We start from the raw sequence: 17,540 nt of genomic DNA, 5'->3' as shown, positions 1-17,540 counted from the left end.
AAAGTTAGTAGAGGGTGGATATTTCGGTATCCAGTGGTGTTTAAATTTGAATACTTGTTTAAAATTGATACAGTTTTGACTTTTAACATTTTAATACCCATCCAAGACAACTGTGTAATTTAAACACCTGGTAAAATGAAAATACTAAATAGTAGTAGATATTACTATTTTACCATTAATTGTTATCCTTTATCACTTTAAATATTTATTTTTGATATCGGTTTTAAGTAAGTACACCCGTCCACTTTGTCATTAATGAACTTATAATAAATAAATAATGAGTTCATATTACAGATATAACTCAGATTTGTTGACTGACTGTTGGGAGTATATAGCGAATTTTGATATCGAAGGTTTCGCAGAAACATATGGATAAAAATAAAAGGGTGTTGAAAATAAAAGAAGAAAGGAAGAGCTAAAAGGGAAACAATAATAGGGGTAAAACAAGAAAGGAAAGAATTAAAGATGAACTGGAGTGAAGAAGAAGAAGCAAAATGAATGTGAAAATAAGAGGGAATAAATGGTACATTATTTACTAAGGACATGACAACAATGAAAAAAAAAAATGGTCGAAGTTTATTCGATAGAAGTATAAGTCTGCAATTTTCGATAAGCTTTACAGAAGCAGGCAAATATTAATAATAAGTTATTATACTAATAAATACATGTTTTAAGTCTCTTGTTGTCGAAATATGTCTACACATACTAAGAAAAAAAGGCAAAATGTAGCCCCGCCCACCCGCCCTAACTCAATTGTGATGATTTTTTTTATTCGTCGTAAGCCAACGGGACGGAGCTTAACTGCAAACTCCTTATTTCCCTACGAGAAATTAAAAACATGTTTTGAGTATCATGTTGTTCAAAGAATATTATGCATATCAAGAAAAAAAAATAAAGCCAAAATTAGGCCCCACCCATACCCAATTGTGAACAATTTTTCATTCGTTGTTAAATCAAGGGGCGGGGCTTAATTGCGAGCTCCATATTTGTCTACAAGAATTTACCATTTTAAACATGTTTTAAGTTTCTTATTCTTAAAAGACGACTACGTATATTAATAAAAAAGGCAAGGTGTTTTTTTAAATCGTCGAGAGCCAAACGAGCGGAATTTAAATGCAAAATTCGTATTATTTCTGCAACAAGAAATTATCATGTAAGACATTTTTTTGAGAATCGTCTTGTTCCCAGAATTATTATGTATATTAAGAAAAAATTAAAGACAAAGATTAATTCCGACCCATAGCTGCCCTGATCTAAATAATGATGAAGTTTTCATTCGTTAGCAGATCTAAGGGCGGACCCTAATTGCAAAATCCACATTTTGCTACAAAAATTTACCATTTTGGAGGTGCTTTAGGTGTCTAAGAATAAAAAAATCATCAGAATTGAGACGGGGTGGGTGGGTGGGGTTTATATTTGCCCTTGTTTCTTAATATACATAGTATTCTTTGAACAACACGATACTTAAAAACATGTTTTTAATTTGTTGTAAATAAATAAGTATTTTGCAGTTAAGCTAAGGTAGGACTGAACAATATTAAGAGTAGTAACTGGAACGAAGAAGGGGTGGGTGGGCGGGGCTAATACTTACTAAGAAAAGACTGCTTATGGCAAACGACATACACTCTAAAAAAGTAGAGGGTGGGTGGGTGGGGCTAGTAGTTCTTAAGATAAAACTGATTTTGGTAAATTACTGAACAATATTAAGAGTAATCGCTGGAATGAAGAGGGGGTGGGTGGGCGGGGCTATTGCTTGCCTATAGAAGATTCTGTATGAAAAAATTAAAATTAGCCCCGCCCACCCACCCGTTCTCTATTTTGTGTCTTCAGAAATAAGAAATGAATGTTATAGCAAATAAGTAGTACCTACAACAGTACGTGTGGGCGGAGCTAGTATCTGCTAAGATAAGATTGATTTTGGTAAATGACATATTTTCTAAGAAAATAAAGGGTGGGTGGGAGTTGCTAGTACGTGCTAAAATAAGACTGACAGTAGAAAACGACATACCTTCTAAGAAAACAGACGGCGGGTGGGCGGTGATAGTACTTGTTAAGAAAAGATTGATTTTGGCAAATCACATATCCCCTAAGAAAAAAAGGGTGGGTGGGCGGGGCTAAAACTTGCTAAGATAGGACTGAACAATATTAAGAGTAGTAACTGGAGCAAAGAAGGGGTGGGTGGGCGGGGCTAATACTTGCTAAGATAGGACTGAACAATATTAAGAGTAATCACTGGAACGAAGAAGGGGTGGGTGGGCGGGGCTAATACTTGCTAATATAAGACTGATTGTGGCAAACGACATGTTTTCTAAAAAAGTAGCGGGTGGGCGGGGCTAGTAGTTGTTAAGATAAGACCGATTTTGGTAATGGCGTTCTTTCCTACGTCATACCCGATGTATCCTGGAAAGTAGCAGGACGAGACGCAGAAGAGCAATGAAGCTGACCCACAGCCAATATACATAAACTTTTCTTAGAAAATATTTTATTTTTATAAATTTTTTATACTACATAAAGTGCACTAGTTGTTGTATATAGCGCTATCCATAACAGCAAAAAATTGGTTCACGGCGAATAAAAATTCATCACAATTGAGACAGGGCGGGTGGGCGGGCTTACATGTTATCTTTTTGTTTTAATATGTGTAGATCTCTTTTCACAACATGAAACTTAAAACATGTTTAAAATGGAAATTTTGTATAAGGAAATATCAATTTTGCAATTAGGCGCCGCGCCATAATTGAAAAATCCATATTTCCTTGCAAAAACCATTTTAACCATGTTTTAAGTTTCTTGTTATGAAAATGATGGATATGTATATTAAGAAAAAAAGGCAAAATATATGCCCCGCCCACCCGCCCTATCTCAATATTTTTTTATTCGTCGTGCTCCTAGAAGGTGGAGCTTAATTGCAAAATCTTTATTTTTCTACGATAAATTACTATTTGAAATATGTTCTTAAGTAATCGTGTTATACTTACAAAGAAAACTAAATGTATTAACTAAAAAAGAAAACCAAAAGGGAAGCCCCACCCATCCGTTTCGACCTCAATCGTGATGGGTTTTTCATTCGTTGTCACACCCGAGGGCGGAGCCTAATTGCAAAATCGATATTTTCCTACAAAAATTTACCATGTTCAACATGTTTTTTACCTTTTATGTTGTAAAAAGAATTCTACACTACACATATTAACGAAAAGGAGGAAAAATGGAAGAATACATTACAAAGAAAAAGGAATAAAGGATGCAGGTAGGGAAATCGGAAAAAGGGAAGCTGGTACAAAATTAGGAGAAAAAGGGGTGAAGGTATTGTTTTGGAATGTCCAAGGGTTGCGAAAAAAGGAAAAGGAGTTCTGGGACTACGTGGGAAAAGTTTTCATTCGTTGTCAGATCGAGGAGCGGAGCGTAATTGCAAAATCGATATTTCTCTATACAAATTTACCATTTTAAACATGTTTTAAGTTTCTTGTTGGGAATAGAGGACTACACATATTAAGAAAAAAAGGCAAAATGTAAACCTCGTCCAGCCGCCCTGTCTCAATTATTGTGATGATTTTTTATTCGTTGTTAGTCTCGTGAGCCAAGGGCAGGAGCTTAATTGCAAAATCCTTATTTATATACAAGAAATAAAAAACGTGTTTTCGAGTATCGTGTTGTTCAAAGAATACTGTGTTTATTAAGAAACAAAGGCAATATATAAGCCCCGCCCACCCGCCCTATCTCAATTCCGATGATTTTTTTATTCGTCGTGAGCCAAGGAGGCGGGCCATAATTGCAAAATTCGTTCGTTAAACGTCGAAAACTATCTTTAACAATACATAAGAACTAACAGAAAGCTACAGTGTAGAAAATGATGGCAGCTTTTTAAAATATGAAGGTATTTGTGAGCAGGTGATTAAATGGCTTAATATTAGTGGACCTCATTATCTGTATCAAAATTTGATTTTCGTGGAATTTGTGCTGTCAACCAGAAAAATGTCCCCCCTACTTCAGGGGATTTTCTTTCAAGGTGGCAGCACTGCATTCTACGACAATTTGATTGGTTAAAAACCCAACGTTAACGGCAACGTAACGGCGAAAGTTACAAGTTGGTCATGTCGAACGTCACTCAACCGGCGTGCCAACTTTCAACGGCAACGTCAACGGATGATATAAACGACGCATACCTTCGCTGCGTATTTATCTTACAACGGCAACGTCAACGACAAATTTATAAATCGACCTTTAGGTTGAACAACACCAAATATTGCGAGCGTGGCGACACAATAATAAGTAGTGGTAAGAGAAAAAGATAAGCTCCTCCGTAGTCTAGTGGTAAGGGCACCCGCCCGGCACGCGGTAAATGTGCGGTTCGATTCCCACCGGAGAAGCAACGTTTTTCTTCGCTTACCCTACACGAGAATACCATTGATTGCTCTTTAACGATGGTCTAGTTCTTCTTAAAATCTATCAAGGAATTATGTTTACTTCCCAGGCGTAAGCCAAAGAAGTATTGGAATCAAGTCCGTCGGCCGACTCTCTACTTCTACATTTTCTCGACTTTTCGTGAACCCTAGAGTACGAAGAAATGGGTCTCTAGTTCCCGTCTGTCCGTCTGTCTGTCTGTCTGTCTGTCCGTCTGTCTGTGTGTCTGTCCGTCTGTCCACCGTCCCGATTTTTTTTTTTTGTATGTTTTTGCAGAGTAATTCATCTATAAGTATTCTCTAGCTGGGCGAGTGAATAGCCGTTGTCACCCCTTGGTGCTTGGTACCCGGGCCAGACCGCCACCATCCTTTACGCCGCCACTGAATCCGCCTTAATTTTTTACCCTAGCCGTCAAGATTTCCCCAAAGAAATCAAAATTCATAACACCCTTTTATACTAATTTAAGTTTTTTCTTCTTACACTGTGACCGGCATTATTTGTTTTTTCTAAACGTATCGATTTCGTAAAATATCGAACTCACACATTTGTCACATAATAAAATAAATTATTTTATGAAAAAGAATGATACAATGTTCATCGCTTAGAAACGCTCCATTAGCAGTGATACAACCTATCATGAAATATAGCCTCTCCTACGCCCAGAAATGTTTCTTGTGAACGGTCTTTAAAAATTCCCTCTTGTAAATCCTTGAGACCAACGGGCGGGGTTTTATAAATAATCGACTTTGAATGTCTCCTGAAGGAAAAGGCGATGGGTGCAAGATCATGTGACCAAGCCGGTCATTCTGTATATCTGTCCTATTTGCTCGTACATTTTTTTTTCAAAATCAACCATTTTAAGTATTCCAAAAATTAAAAAATTAAGCGCTGATCACGCCCCTGTGACAATAGTAAAAAAATCCTAAATTTTATAAGACTTTCTCACGAAACAAAGCGCTACCTCTCGAAAATTTATACCCATAATCACGGTTTAAACCTCCAGACACGCAATGAAAACCGAATTTTTCTCCCGAGACCAGTCCTATAAGCCCGATAACATTTCTACCGCAATAAATGTGGCTAAACTTCGGAATGAAACAGGCATTTATTTACGTCGTATTTTGTAGGAGTACCCATTCAACACACATTAAAATGTTAATAAACTCCTAACAATGACGCTATTATTAAAAACTTTTCCGACAATGGATATTTGGTGTTACGTTGATAACGTGGACGTAAAACTGAATTAGGTAGAAAATTCTTTTTTTTCGTCATTCGAAGCAACGTCACTAGCTTCAATAAAAAATTTAAACTGCATTTTTTTTTAAGTTATGCAACGGAAACACGTGATTTGGGGCAATTTTATGGCAACGAATCACGGGAAAGTTGCGATAAAATGTTTGGTCTGACTGTTAAGAAAATTTTAGAAAAATTCAGTACACACGTAGCGGTTCCGGGAAAAATATTGTATTGCTTTTTTTATTACTTGACATGGAAACACGTCGTTTAGATTTTAAACGTGAATATGCAAATGAGTATTATTTAAAGTCGTTTTTTCTGCGCTGCAATAATCACGAGCGATGTTCGTATTTCTTATAAAATATTTACGATTAGAGCGGGTCATGAAAACAAGACGAGTACTTACTGAGAGGGTAAAATTTGCTTTCACATTTATCTTCAACTCAATATATAGAATGTCAAATTTTCAATAAACACGTTTCACTTTAATTTCCGGTGAAGTTATACGGCCGAACGTACGACTTACATTCCGCTGTAGAAATTTCGCCCAAAAACCACACAACGTTCGTTCATTTCTTATCAAACTAACTCAGACCTCGTTTAATAACTGCCATGAAATCTAAAAGCAATACACTTAACGAAATAAAAATCCACAGCGCAGGTACGGCAATAAAACTTTTCTCAACGAGCTTGTATCCGTTATATTCGGTGCAAAAATACGGCCCATTGTTTGCCCGTTTATTATCGGCGATATTATCGTCGATAACGAGCAGAAAGTGGGGTGCTCAAGATATAAATGTCAATAAAACAAAGTACACAAAATCCTCTCCAATTTGTCCGATAAGTATTTAATCTTGTAAGAACTCAGCAGTCGAGGAAATGACATTCTCGAAAAAACCGCACCGTCTCGAAACGACACGTTTCAATCGCTCCGATACGCTTTCATCCGAATAAAAATTTATGAATTTATGCGATCGAGGCGAAATTCGCGGAAAATTCTATTCGAGCGGATTATCTGTAAATTTAAATGCATGTCGGTGGTACCTCCTTCAACAGGTGGTTTATAAAAAGCAAATCCTGCGGAATACGTACATTTTAGAGTGAAAGTGTATCGATTCGGGCGGTATTTTTGTGGCAATGCGGGTTTGTACTGTTGCGGAATGGAAAACGTGATGGAAAAGGCGACAAAAATCGGAAGGATTTGGTGAAGGATGAATGTGAAACGATAGAATGATGTGAAAGGAGAGCTTGTGGGAATAATAAGAGAATTAAAGATGTAACAGTATTTGTCCTGATGACCACAAATGTTCTAAATTGACGGTCCGGGAACTCGGGGTTCGGATCCACGCACAGTTAAGTCAATTAATAAACTAATTATATTTTTTGTAAATTAAAAACCGAAGAAACAATGATAAAAAACTTCTCATAAACAAAACCACGCCTCACAACTTGTTTAGTTGATGAGTAACGAGTATTAATTTAAAAAAATCATCAAGTTTACTTTGACATTTTGGTAGAAGGAAACGTAGCAAAAAACGCATGTAGATGATTAATATCATAATTGATATTTGAAGTTGTCATCGATCATAAATTTGAATTTCAGAGTTTACTTAAAAACAAAAATCAATGGCAACTTGAATTTTTTAAATGAACATCCGTTATGTGCTCAACCCGTATTCAAATTTTCCATTGTATGTATAAAAAATTGGTCGAAAACTGTTTCGACAGAACTTCCCTCGCTCGTGAAGTACAGTGAAACATATCCAGCATTTTTAAGTTGAGTTTTTATTTTATAGATTGACATATTCATTAATTTTTTTCACCCACCTGTATAAGCAAATCTAAAAAATATACTTCGGATAGATTTAGGAATTGAATTCGTTACTATGGAAATTTGCAATTTAACACCTTTAAATTTCACAAGTTTTTACAAGATTAATAGGGTGAAAATCAGTTTTACCTTAACAAATACTTGGTCCGCCCACCCGCCCCCTATTTTTCCAGAGAATATGTCATTTGCCGAAATAAGTCTTATCCTAGCAAGTACTAGCCCTGCCCACCCACCCTTCACAAGGTATGTTATTTGCCAAAATCAGTCTTATCTTACCAAGTACTGGCCCCGCCCACCCATCCGTTATTTTCTCAGAAGATATGTCATTTGCCAAAATAAGGCTTATGTTAGCAAGAACTAGCGCCGCCCACCCGCCTTTTATTTTCTCAGAGGGTAGTACTTGCTAGTACTTGCTAAGATAAGTCTTATTTTAGCAAATTACATATCCTCTGAGAAAATAGGGGCGGGTGGACGGGGCTAGTTCTTGCTCAGATAAGACTGATTTTAGCAAATGCCATACCCTCTGAGAAAACAGAGGGCGGGTGGGCGGGGCTAGTACTTGCTAAGATAAGACTGATTTTGGCAAATGCCATACCCTCTGAGAAAACAGAGGGCGGGTGGGCGGGGCTAGCAGTTGGTAAGATAAGACTGTATAAGGCCCTAATAAATTTGTAAAAACTTGTTAAATTTAAAAGGTCTTAAATTGCATATTTTCATAGTAACGAGTTAAATTCCTAAATCTGATTGGATATTTATTTTTTAAAAACCCAGTCATTAATTTTTCTGAGACACCCTGTATAAGCAAATTTAAAAAAATATTAATTATATATTAAAAATAAATTACAAGTATAGACTCATCATTTTTTGCACATTTAAGAGAAGATTTATTGAGCAATGTTTTGAGGTGACGTCATAAATTATTTAGGGGGGATGAGCAAATAATTTTGATCAAAAATTTACCATGCTTATGATAACTTTAAAACATCTCTTAAGCAAATTTAGAAAATATAGACTGATCATATTTTGCACATTGTAGATAGGATGTATCCGGCAAACTTTTGAGATGACGTCAACAATTTTTTGGAGAGGATAAGTAAATATATTGTGATTAAAATTTTATCATGCTTATCATAACTGTAAACCACCTGCAATATTTCAAAGCATTCGGTTTTGTAGATTCCAAATTAAATATTAAAATGTTGTTTCCTAATTTTGTTTTTTTTTTTCCAAAAAACTGGACGTTTCGGGTAAAATCTCATTTCGGAATCATAAACTACATGTGTAAGACTATGTTCTTTGATACAATTTAAAACCTAATTACTATACATAATTTTGAACTGCCGTCATCACATTAGTGGTAGGGATGATTAGACAAATTTTGGTTAGCGTTCTACCATCTACATGATATTCCTAATATAAATACAAAATTTGACAACAATCGGTCCAGTACTTTCGGAGATTATCTGTCTAATATAAATCCGGGACGGCAGACAGACGGACAGACAGACGGGCAGACGGACAGACGGACAGACAGACGGAAACGGGAGACCTATTTCTTTATCCTCTAGAGGTCATGATATGTAATGCAAAAGTAGAGAGTCAGCCGACGAACTCAATAGCAATACTTCCTTTGCTTACGCACGGGAAGTAAAAATCAATGGCAACTTGAATTTTTTAAATGAACACCCGTTATGTGCTAAACCCGTATTCAAATTTTCCACTATATGTATAAAAAATTGGTTGAAAGCTGTTTCGACAGAACTTCCCTCGCTCGTGAAGTACAGTGAAACATATCCAGCATTTTTCAGTTGAGTTTTTATTTTAAAGATTGACACATTCATTAATTTTTTTGAGCCACCTGTATAAGCAAATCTAAAAAATATGAATGCAATGGTAAATCACAAGTAAAAATTTATCATATTTTGCATGCTTCGGTTAGATTTAGGAATTGAATTCGTTACTATTTAAATTTTCAATACCTTTTATTTTCAGAAGTTTTTACAAGATTAATAGGGTGGAAATCAGTTTTATCTTAACAAATACTTGGCCCGCCCACCCGCCCCCTACTTTTCCAGATAATATGTCATTTGCCGAAATAAGTCTTATCTTAGCAAGTACTAGCCCTGCCCACCCACCCTTCATAGGGTATGTCATTTGCCAAAATCAATCTTATCTTACCAAGCACTGGCCCCGCCCACCCACCCGCTATTTTCTCAGAGGATACGTCATTTGCCAAAATAATACTTGTGTTAGCAAGTATTAGTTCCGCCCACCCGCCCTTTACTTTCTCAGAGGGTAGTACTGGTTAGTACTTGCTAAGATAAGTCTTATTTTGGCAAATGACATATCCTCTGAGAAAACAGAGGGCGGGTGGGCGGGGCTAGTACTTGCTAAGATAAGACTGATTTTGGCAAATGCCATATCCTCTGAGGAAACAGAGGGCGGATGGGCGGAGTTAGTACTTGCTAAGATAAGACTGATTTTGGCAAATACCATACCGTCTGAGAAAACAGAGGGCGGGTGGGCGGGGCTTGTACCATCGGGGACACGGAAAAGTGGGCAGAGGTGTCACACAATTGTCAAAATTTCTAAACCAGGCCTTAGATATTCATAACCACGCTTTTAAAGTTTGGCGTATTTCTCATTTTGACACTGACAAAGTGGAAGCTTTATTAAATTTGTTTCAATTATATTGACATGCAGCTATTGCTCGAGATTTGTTAAAAATTGATACAGCTGGCATGTCGAATCAATTGATATATTTCAAAGTTAATTTGACAGTTTTTTCGAAAATATTAATCATATTGACGCTAAAGGTGCATTTACAGACTGCCCAGAATTCCATGTCCCTCATAGTACCTGCTAAGATAAGACTGATTTTGGCAAATGCCATACCCCCAAACTCTGAGAATGTAGGGGGCGGGTGGGCGGGGCTAGCACGTGCTAAGATAAGACTGATTTTGCCCCTATTAAACTTATGAATACTTGTTAAATTTAAAAGGCGTTAAATTGCACATTTCCATAGTAACGAGTTAAATTCCTAAATCTGATTGGATATTTATTTTTTAACAACCCAGTCATTAATTTTTCTGAGACACCCTGTATAAGCAAATTTAAAAAATATTAATTATATACTTCTATTAAGTATAGACTTATTACATTTTGCACATTTACGATACGATTTATTCAGCAATATTTTGAGGTGACGTCATAAATTATTTAGGGGGGATGAGCAAATACATTTTGATCAAAAATTTACCATGCTTATGATAACTTTAAAACATCTCCAAGATTTCAAAGGATTCGGTTTTGCAGTTCCTGATTGAATCAATAAAATAAATTCATGCATTCCTTAATTTTTTTGAGTCGGCCTGTTTAAGCAAATTTAAAAAATATAGACTGATTATATTTTGCACATTTTAGATAGTAACTTTTGCGATGACGTCATCAATTTTTTGGAGGGGATAACTAAATATATTTTGAATAAAAATTTAATTTTTAAAACATCTGCAAGATTTCAAAGCATTCTGTTTTGCAGATTCAAAATTAAATTGCAAAATGTTCTATAATTTTGATTTTTTTCCAAAAATCCGGACGTTTTGGGTAAAAACTCAACACGGAGTCATAAACTACGTGTAAGATTATGCTATTTTATACAATCTATACTATATATACTATGTACAATTTGGAAGTGACGACATCATATTGGTGGCGCTGATTAGACAAATTTTGGTTAGCATTTTACAATCTACATGATATTCCTAATATAAATACAAAATTTGACAAAATCGGCCCAGTACTTTCGGAGATTCTCTGTCTAATAAAAATAGGGACGGCAGACAGACAGACCGACGGACAGAGAGACAGACGGGCAGACAGACAGACAGACAGACAGACAGACGGAAACAGGAGACCTATTTCTTCGTACTTTAGAGATCATGAAAGGTCGAGAAAACGTAAAAGTCGGGCGACTGACTGGATTACAATGAGTTATTAATTATAGGTCAAAGTATAACACAACACGAGTAGGAGAGTCGTACAACAAATTCCACAATTGTTTCCGAAACTTTTACTTGTTTATATTTTAACATTGTAAATACTGACGTTTACATATTTATTCCATCGAGATATCAACGTTTTCGTTACAACCTCAAACTTTAGGAATCACTGATTATTTTAAAGTTTTCTTTTCGAATAAAAAACACTGGTCGTTCTCAACATCCTTGGAATAATCAAATATGTTTTTTAATTCACGTAGTTTTAGTACAATTTTTTAGTTTACTGCCCTCTGACAAGTTAACAATATCGTTTTTAATCAGAAAGCCTAGTTAGTGTGTATTTTAAAAAAAGGCACGATAATGCGAAATCAATATCAGATACACGTAATTGTTAAACACTTTGAATTGTACTCGGGCACCATTTTTCATGCGTGTGTATTTTCATCGGACCAAATGTTGCGTCGCTGTTGAAAACAGTATTCCAAGTGAATCCTTCTTCATCCGTAAACAGGATGCAATTTGAAAAGTTAAGGCGTTCACGACATTGCTGTAACAATCATTCGGAGTAAATTACACGACGTGGAAAATCAAAGCTTGCACTTTTTAACGTGGTATGGATTGTGTCTTGTTATAGGTATTAATGTACGATGTACCACAAACTGAGAAACTTCAACTTCAGCTGCAAGTCGGCAGGTGCTGAGTCGGGCTCTTCGACGCGTTCCAAAATTTGTTCTTCAGCTTGCAGTATTCTTTCTGTCCTATCATGGGATGTAAATAAAACAGAACTAAGTAAAGGAAAATCATTACCTAAGCAAATCTATCGAAGATAACAATAATCCATCGCCTGCTTCGGGTAACTGATTAAAATGATTCACCGCGGAGATACAGAAATTGTGGCGGATTAATAAGATGGATGAATAATTTACATAGATTAGTTAAGAATGGAAACCAGCTTAACTTATATCTAAATATGTTTAAGGAAAAAAGATTTCTCAACCTTATCAGACAAATTAAGTGACGCTTTGGAAAATACGGGGTAGGAGTAGATAATAAGTTCAATGACAATACGATGCAGAACATCACACATTTTAATAACGACATCACAATTGCGGGCAAAACTCCACTTGAGTTCACTTCTAACGGTTCCATAATTTGGTTCTTCTGAATTGTTATCAGACCTTGACGATACCCAAGGGTTAAAAATGCGAAGACATGTCAAGGTTTTCTGTCAAGCGTCATTACCTTCCTTTAATAAATTGTTAGTATCTACTAATTATCGTTTCTGATTTTGTTCCAACTGTTCTAGCTATCCGTGTTATCTTCACCTATCCACTTAATTTTCAGTTCTCTACCTTATCACTCAATGGCTCCACCGCGCTATCTCGAAGGAGCCCCAAAAATTGTAGAATTTTATTTCCATTTACAAGCGCATATCAACAATTTAATAACTGTACAAAAAAAATATAGCATAGGTTAAAAGTGAGAAACAATACATTTTAATAGACTGAGATAAGAATGTGATTTGTCACTATTACTACTTATGTCATTTATGTGAATCAATTTAAGTGAAGTGCGCTATCCGGAAGTAGATTTTATTGAACACACTTAAATAAAAAAATTATAGATTCTGATAAAATGTTATAATACCTATGGTAAATTAAACGACCTTTTGTCGGAAAATACACGATCTGAAAGACCTTGCTACTGTTACCGAAAATTTTTAAACAGCATTTTAATACAGCAGACTAATCACAACAAAACGCATTCAAACGGACGCCAAATTCAAATATCGTGTGCATTCAAGTGTTTTTTCCAATATTGTTAATTTTACAGATTCTTCAGTTTTCGATTTTACGATTTTTCAATTATTCCATTTTTGCTTTGTTAGTTCTCCGAATTTACAATTTTTTGAGTTTTAACTTTTAGGTTTTAATTTTCCAATTTCGTGTTTTTTATTTTTCAGCAAAAGAACAAATTTATCTGAACTGAAATATTCGAAATTCTGAAAATTGTATCATTGAAACAATGAAGAATACAAAAATTTTAAAATGAAAAATCCAAAAAGTTCAAAATGAAAATCGAAAAACTAAAAAATCGAGACACCGAAAAATTGAAAAATTGTAAAAATATGGAAAAATTTAAAATAAAACTGCAAAATCAGATAACTGAAAAATTGAAAAATCGACCAAATGAAACAATTCTGCAATTTTTCGAATAAAATTTTTCAAATTCTCGATTTTTCATTTTTTAATTGTTCAGCAAACGGACAAATTTATTCACTCTGAACTTTTGAAAAACCGAAAAATTGTAACACTGAAACATCAAGAAACAATAATTAAAAATCGAGAAATTGAAAAAATCACCAAAAAGAAACAAATTGCAGTTTTTATATCGAAAATCTGCAAAATTTTTCAAATTCTCAATTTTTAATGCTCTATTTTCTCCAGTTTTCATGTTTTAATTGTTCAACAAAAGGACAAATTTATTCAAACCGAAATTTTGAAAAATTAAAAAATTTCTAAATCAGAAAATACAGAACACTGAAACGTCTAAAAATTATAAAATTGAAAAATCAAACAGTTTAAACATTGAGAAGTCGAAGATTTGAAAAAATAAAGAAAAATTGAAAAAACCGAAAAAATGAGAATCAAAAATTGAAAATGAAATTTGAAATATCGAAAAAATGGGAAATTACACAAGTGGATAATTGAAAAAACAATTGAAAAATCGAGAAACTGAAATATAGAAACCTGAAAACCCTGATTAATTAAAAATCGAGAAACCGAAAAGTCGACAAACGAAGCAATTCTGCAATTTTTCGATATAAAATTTTTCAAATTCTCAATTTTAATTTTCATTTTCTCAGTTTTTCATTTTTTAATTGTTCAACAAAAGACAAATTTATTTAAACCGAAATTTTGAATTGAATTGAAAAATCAAAACATTGAGAAATCGAAGCATTGAAAAAATAAAGAAAGCGAAAAAATGAGACTTAAAAACTGAAAAATGACACTTGAAATATCGAGCAATTTAAAAATTGAAAATTCGAAAAATGAAAAAATTCAAATATTGAACAATGGGATAATTAAAAAAACAATTGAAAAATGGAAAAATTGTAATATTGAAACCTGAAAACCCTGATTAATTAAAAATCGAGAAATTGAAAAAACGAAAAACAAAAACGTCTATAAATTAAACAATCAAAAATACAAAAAAAATTAATTTCAAAATCCAAAAATTTTAAAATGAAAACCGAAAACTAAAAAATTAAGAAATTATAAAAAAGAAACATGGAAAAATTGTAACATCGAAAAGACGAAACGCCGAAAAACTGAAAAATGTAAAAACTGCAAATTAAAAAATCGAAACATACAAGAATTTTACTGAACAATATCATCAATGGAAATCGAAAATCCAAAAAATCGAGAAATCGAAAAATGTAAAAACGAAACAGAAAAATGGAAAAATTAACAATTAAAAAAAACAAAAATTTAAAAATCTCGAATTGAGAAAATAAAAAATCGAATAAACGAAACAACTTGGAATTACATTCTTGGAAGTACTTTATTTTTAATTTTTCATTTTCTCAATTTTTCGTTTTTTAATTTTTCAACAAAAGGACAAACTTATTAAAAAATCAGAAAGTCGGATAATTGTAAAACTGAAAAATCAAAAAATTAAAATCTGAAAAATCGAAAAGAAACATTGAAAAACCGAACAATTTAAAAATTGAGAAATCGAAGAACTGCAAAAATAAAGAAACTCAAAATCGAATAATTTAGAGATCAATAATTGGAAAAGGAAAAATTGTAACCTGAAAAATGAAAAAACTGAAAATTTAAAAAACAGAAAAATCGAACAATTGCAAAATTGAAAATCAAAAATAGAAAAAACGAAACTTGAAACACCGATAAATTTAAAAATAGTAACCTTAAAACGTGAGAAACTGAAAACTTCGATAATTGAAAAAACAACTGAACATTTGAAAAATAAAAAAAAAAGAAACTATAAAATCGAAAAACTGATTAATTAAAAATCGATAAATAGAAAAATCGACAAATTATAAAATTCAAAAGTTGAAGAATGTCAAAATAAACATCGAAAAACTGTAAAATTAAAAAATCGAAAACTGAAAAATTGAACAATAAATAAAAATCGAGAAACTGAGAAATCCTAAAATCGAAAAGCTAAGAATCTTAATCTCTTTGGGCCAGTTTGAATTTAGCGCCGATGTACTTTGTTGCGATGGGTCGGCACGGATGCGGAAATTAATGTATGCTCACAAAAAGACTCCAAGAAGTGTGCTTTAAATCCGTCAACGTAAACGGAAATCCGTTTAAAGATATCGAATTTTAATCAGTTAGAATTCTGGAGACAATTCGGAGATAGACAGGTAGATAAATGATGCGTTTGCGGTGACACCAGATAAACAAATTGGCTTACCATATTTTATATTAATGTGAGATTACTGTTTTTTTTATCAGCACTTTCGACGCGGTACAAAGGAAACTCTTTATCTCAAGAAACAGACTTCTCTGCTAAATGTATTGTTGCTACTTATCCATCGATCTTTCCATCTTTTCCAAGCCGATAAGAACGTTTGAAATTCTTAGAATTTTCCAATACAGCCCAAGGACTACGAGTACTTTAATTAATTTCGAAAAATTTCAATCAAGATACCTCGTAAATGGAATATTTGTTAAAGACCAAAAAAATTTATTGGTGGTCAGGGACGGAATCGTGATTCTCGATTTTTTTCTCTGCACTAAAAGTGCCATACAAATCTCACATAAAACAACGCCAGCTTACGAACAAATAAAAAGTGTTTCCACCATCGGTAATTTAATTCAGTTCGTGAAAGCTTTCAAGATGTAAATTCCAGCTTGAGTAGTTTTTGCTCGACAATGCTGTCAAGGGGAGTTTTATCCATTAAATTTCATTTATGCTTCTATCTTAATAATATCACAGAATCCAAGCTCACTGCAAATAGATGTGTCGAGCGTCTCCAAACATTTAAAAATCGTGGGTAATTTAGTCCGTACAGTAGGAAGTTGGTGTTTTGTTTCACTGCCGTTAGATGTCTTTGACCGCAGTATTCCCAAGGGGAAGAAAATGTAGATCCCAGAGTGGTAGAAATCAGAGGTGGATCTAGACTGTTGGGGGCCTAATACTATTATTTAATTGCACATTTTCAATACTTTAATATAAAAAAACAATAACAAAAAATACAAAAATAAAATATAATACTTAAACAAACAGAAACAAATTAAATAACAATTTTCTTTCTGCACTTGATGTCAGCATACGTTCGTATGGCGCTGTCATACGTAATTGACCTTGTGATGTCACTCTCAATTGCAAGAATCGACAAAGAACTTAGTCTTTCGTTTTTCATTGTCGATCTATATTTATTTTTAATAAAATTCAATTTAGAAAAAGCTCTTTCAGCTTCACAACTGGTCACTGGCACTGTCAAGAAGATCTTAACTACTGTGTACAGATTCGGGAAAATGTCAATGAGATTTTTTTTAAAATGCAGTCGAGTGTATCTGAACATGTTACAGTACGTTTCTGAGCTAAGTCAGCAGAAATTTTTAAATATTCCTTAAATTGTAAACATCCATTCTTCAATCCTAATTCGATGTCCTCATTGTAACACTGTAAAACACAGTCAACGCTGTCTTCGTCAATATGTGCTACATGTTTGTTTGTAAGGTCCGTTAAGAATTTGAATTTCTTTACTAGTTCATTATATACATTTTTTCTTCTGGTGAGTTCGGTTATTAAAGTGCCCAAGAATCGATTAAGAACTTCCACGAGAAATTTCTCACGACATTGTAGTGGACTAGTCCTTGTTGTGCCGTCCGAATATTTATAAATTTTAATCCTATTCTTCGCATTACTATAATTTTCTTCCACTTTACTGCTAAACCCCTTCGCTTGCAATTCATAGTTAAGGGGACTCGCTAGACGAGATATAACATTTTTTTTGTTTTTTTCTATGAAAAAATGATATTAATATAGATGTATCATACATCAAACTGCAGCTTTTTTCATATTCTAGACGGCAG

General features: G+C 33.8%; 1 protein-coding gene across 4 annotated transcripts in view; it reads right to left on the bottom strand.

Moving 5' to 3' along the window:
• The window catches only part of LOC135123475 (protein dimmed), a 182,229-nt gene that overhangs the window by 125,798 nt on the left and 38,891 nt on the right, over window positions 1-17,540 (bottom strand). The window contains exon 1 of one of the 4 annotated variants that reach the window (XM_064048144.1): window positions 6,047-6,239. The exons of the other annotated variants lie outside the window; for them this stretch is intronic. The gene's annotated coding sequence lies outside the window, so the exon portion shown is untranslated. Of the gene's footprint in view, window positions 1-6,046; window positions 6,240-17,540 lie in introns of those variants that run through there. 4 annotated transcript variants of the gene reach the window in all.

The sequence above is a fragment of the Zophobas morio genome, unplaced genomic scaffold (genome assembly GCF_036711695.1).
Source record: "Zophobas morio isolate AGI-343-1 ecotype UQ-CSIRO unplaced genomic scaffold, CSIRO_AGI_Zmor_V1 ptg000006l, whole genome shotgun sequence".
Lineage (NCBI taxonomy): Eukaryota > Metazoa > Arthropoda > Insecta > Coleoptera > Tenebrionidae > Zophobas > Zophobas morio.
The sequence above is the reverse complement of the archived record's forward strand: the minus strand, read 5'-3'. Positions and strand labels throughout refer to the sequence as shown.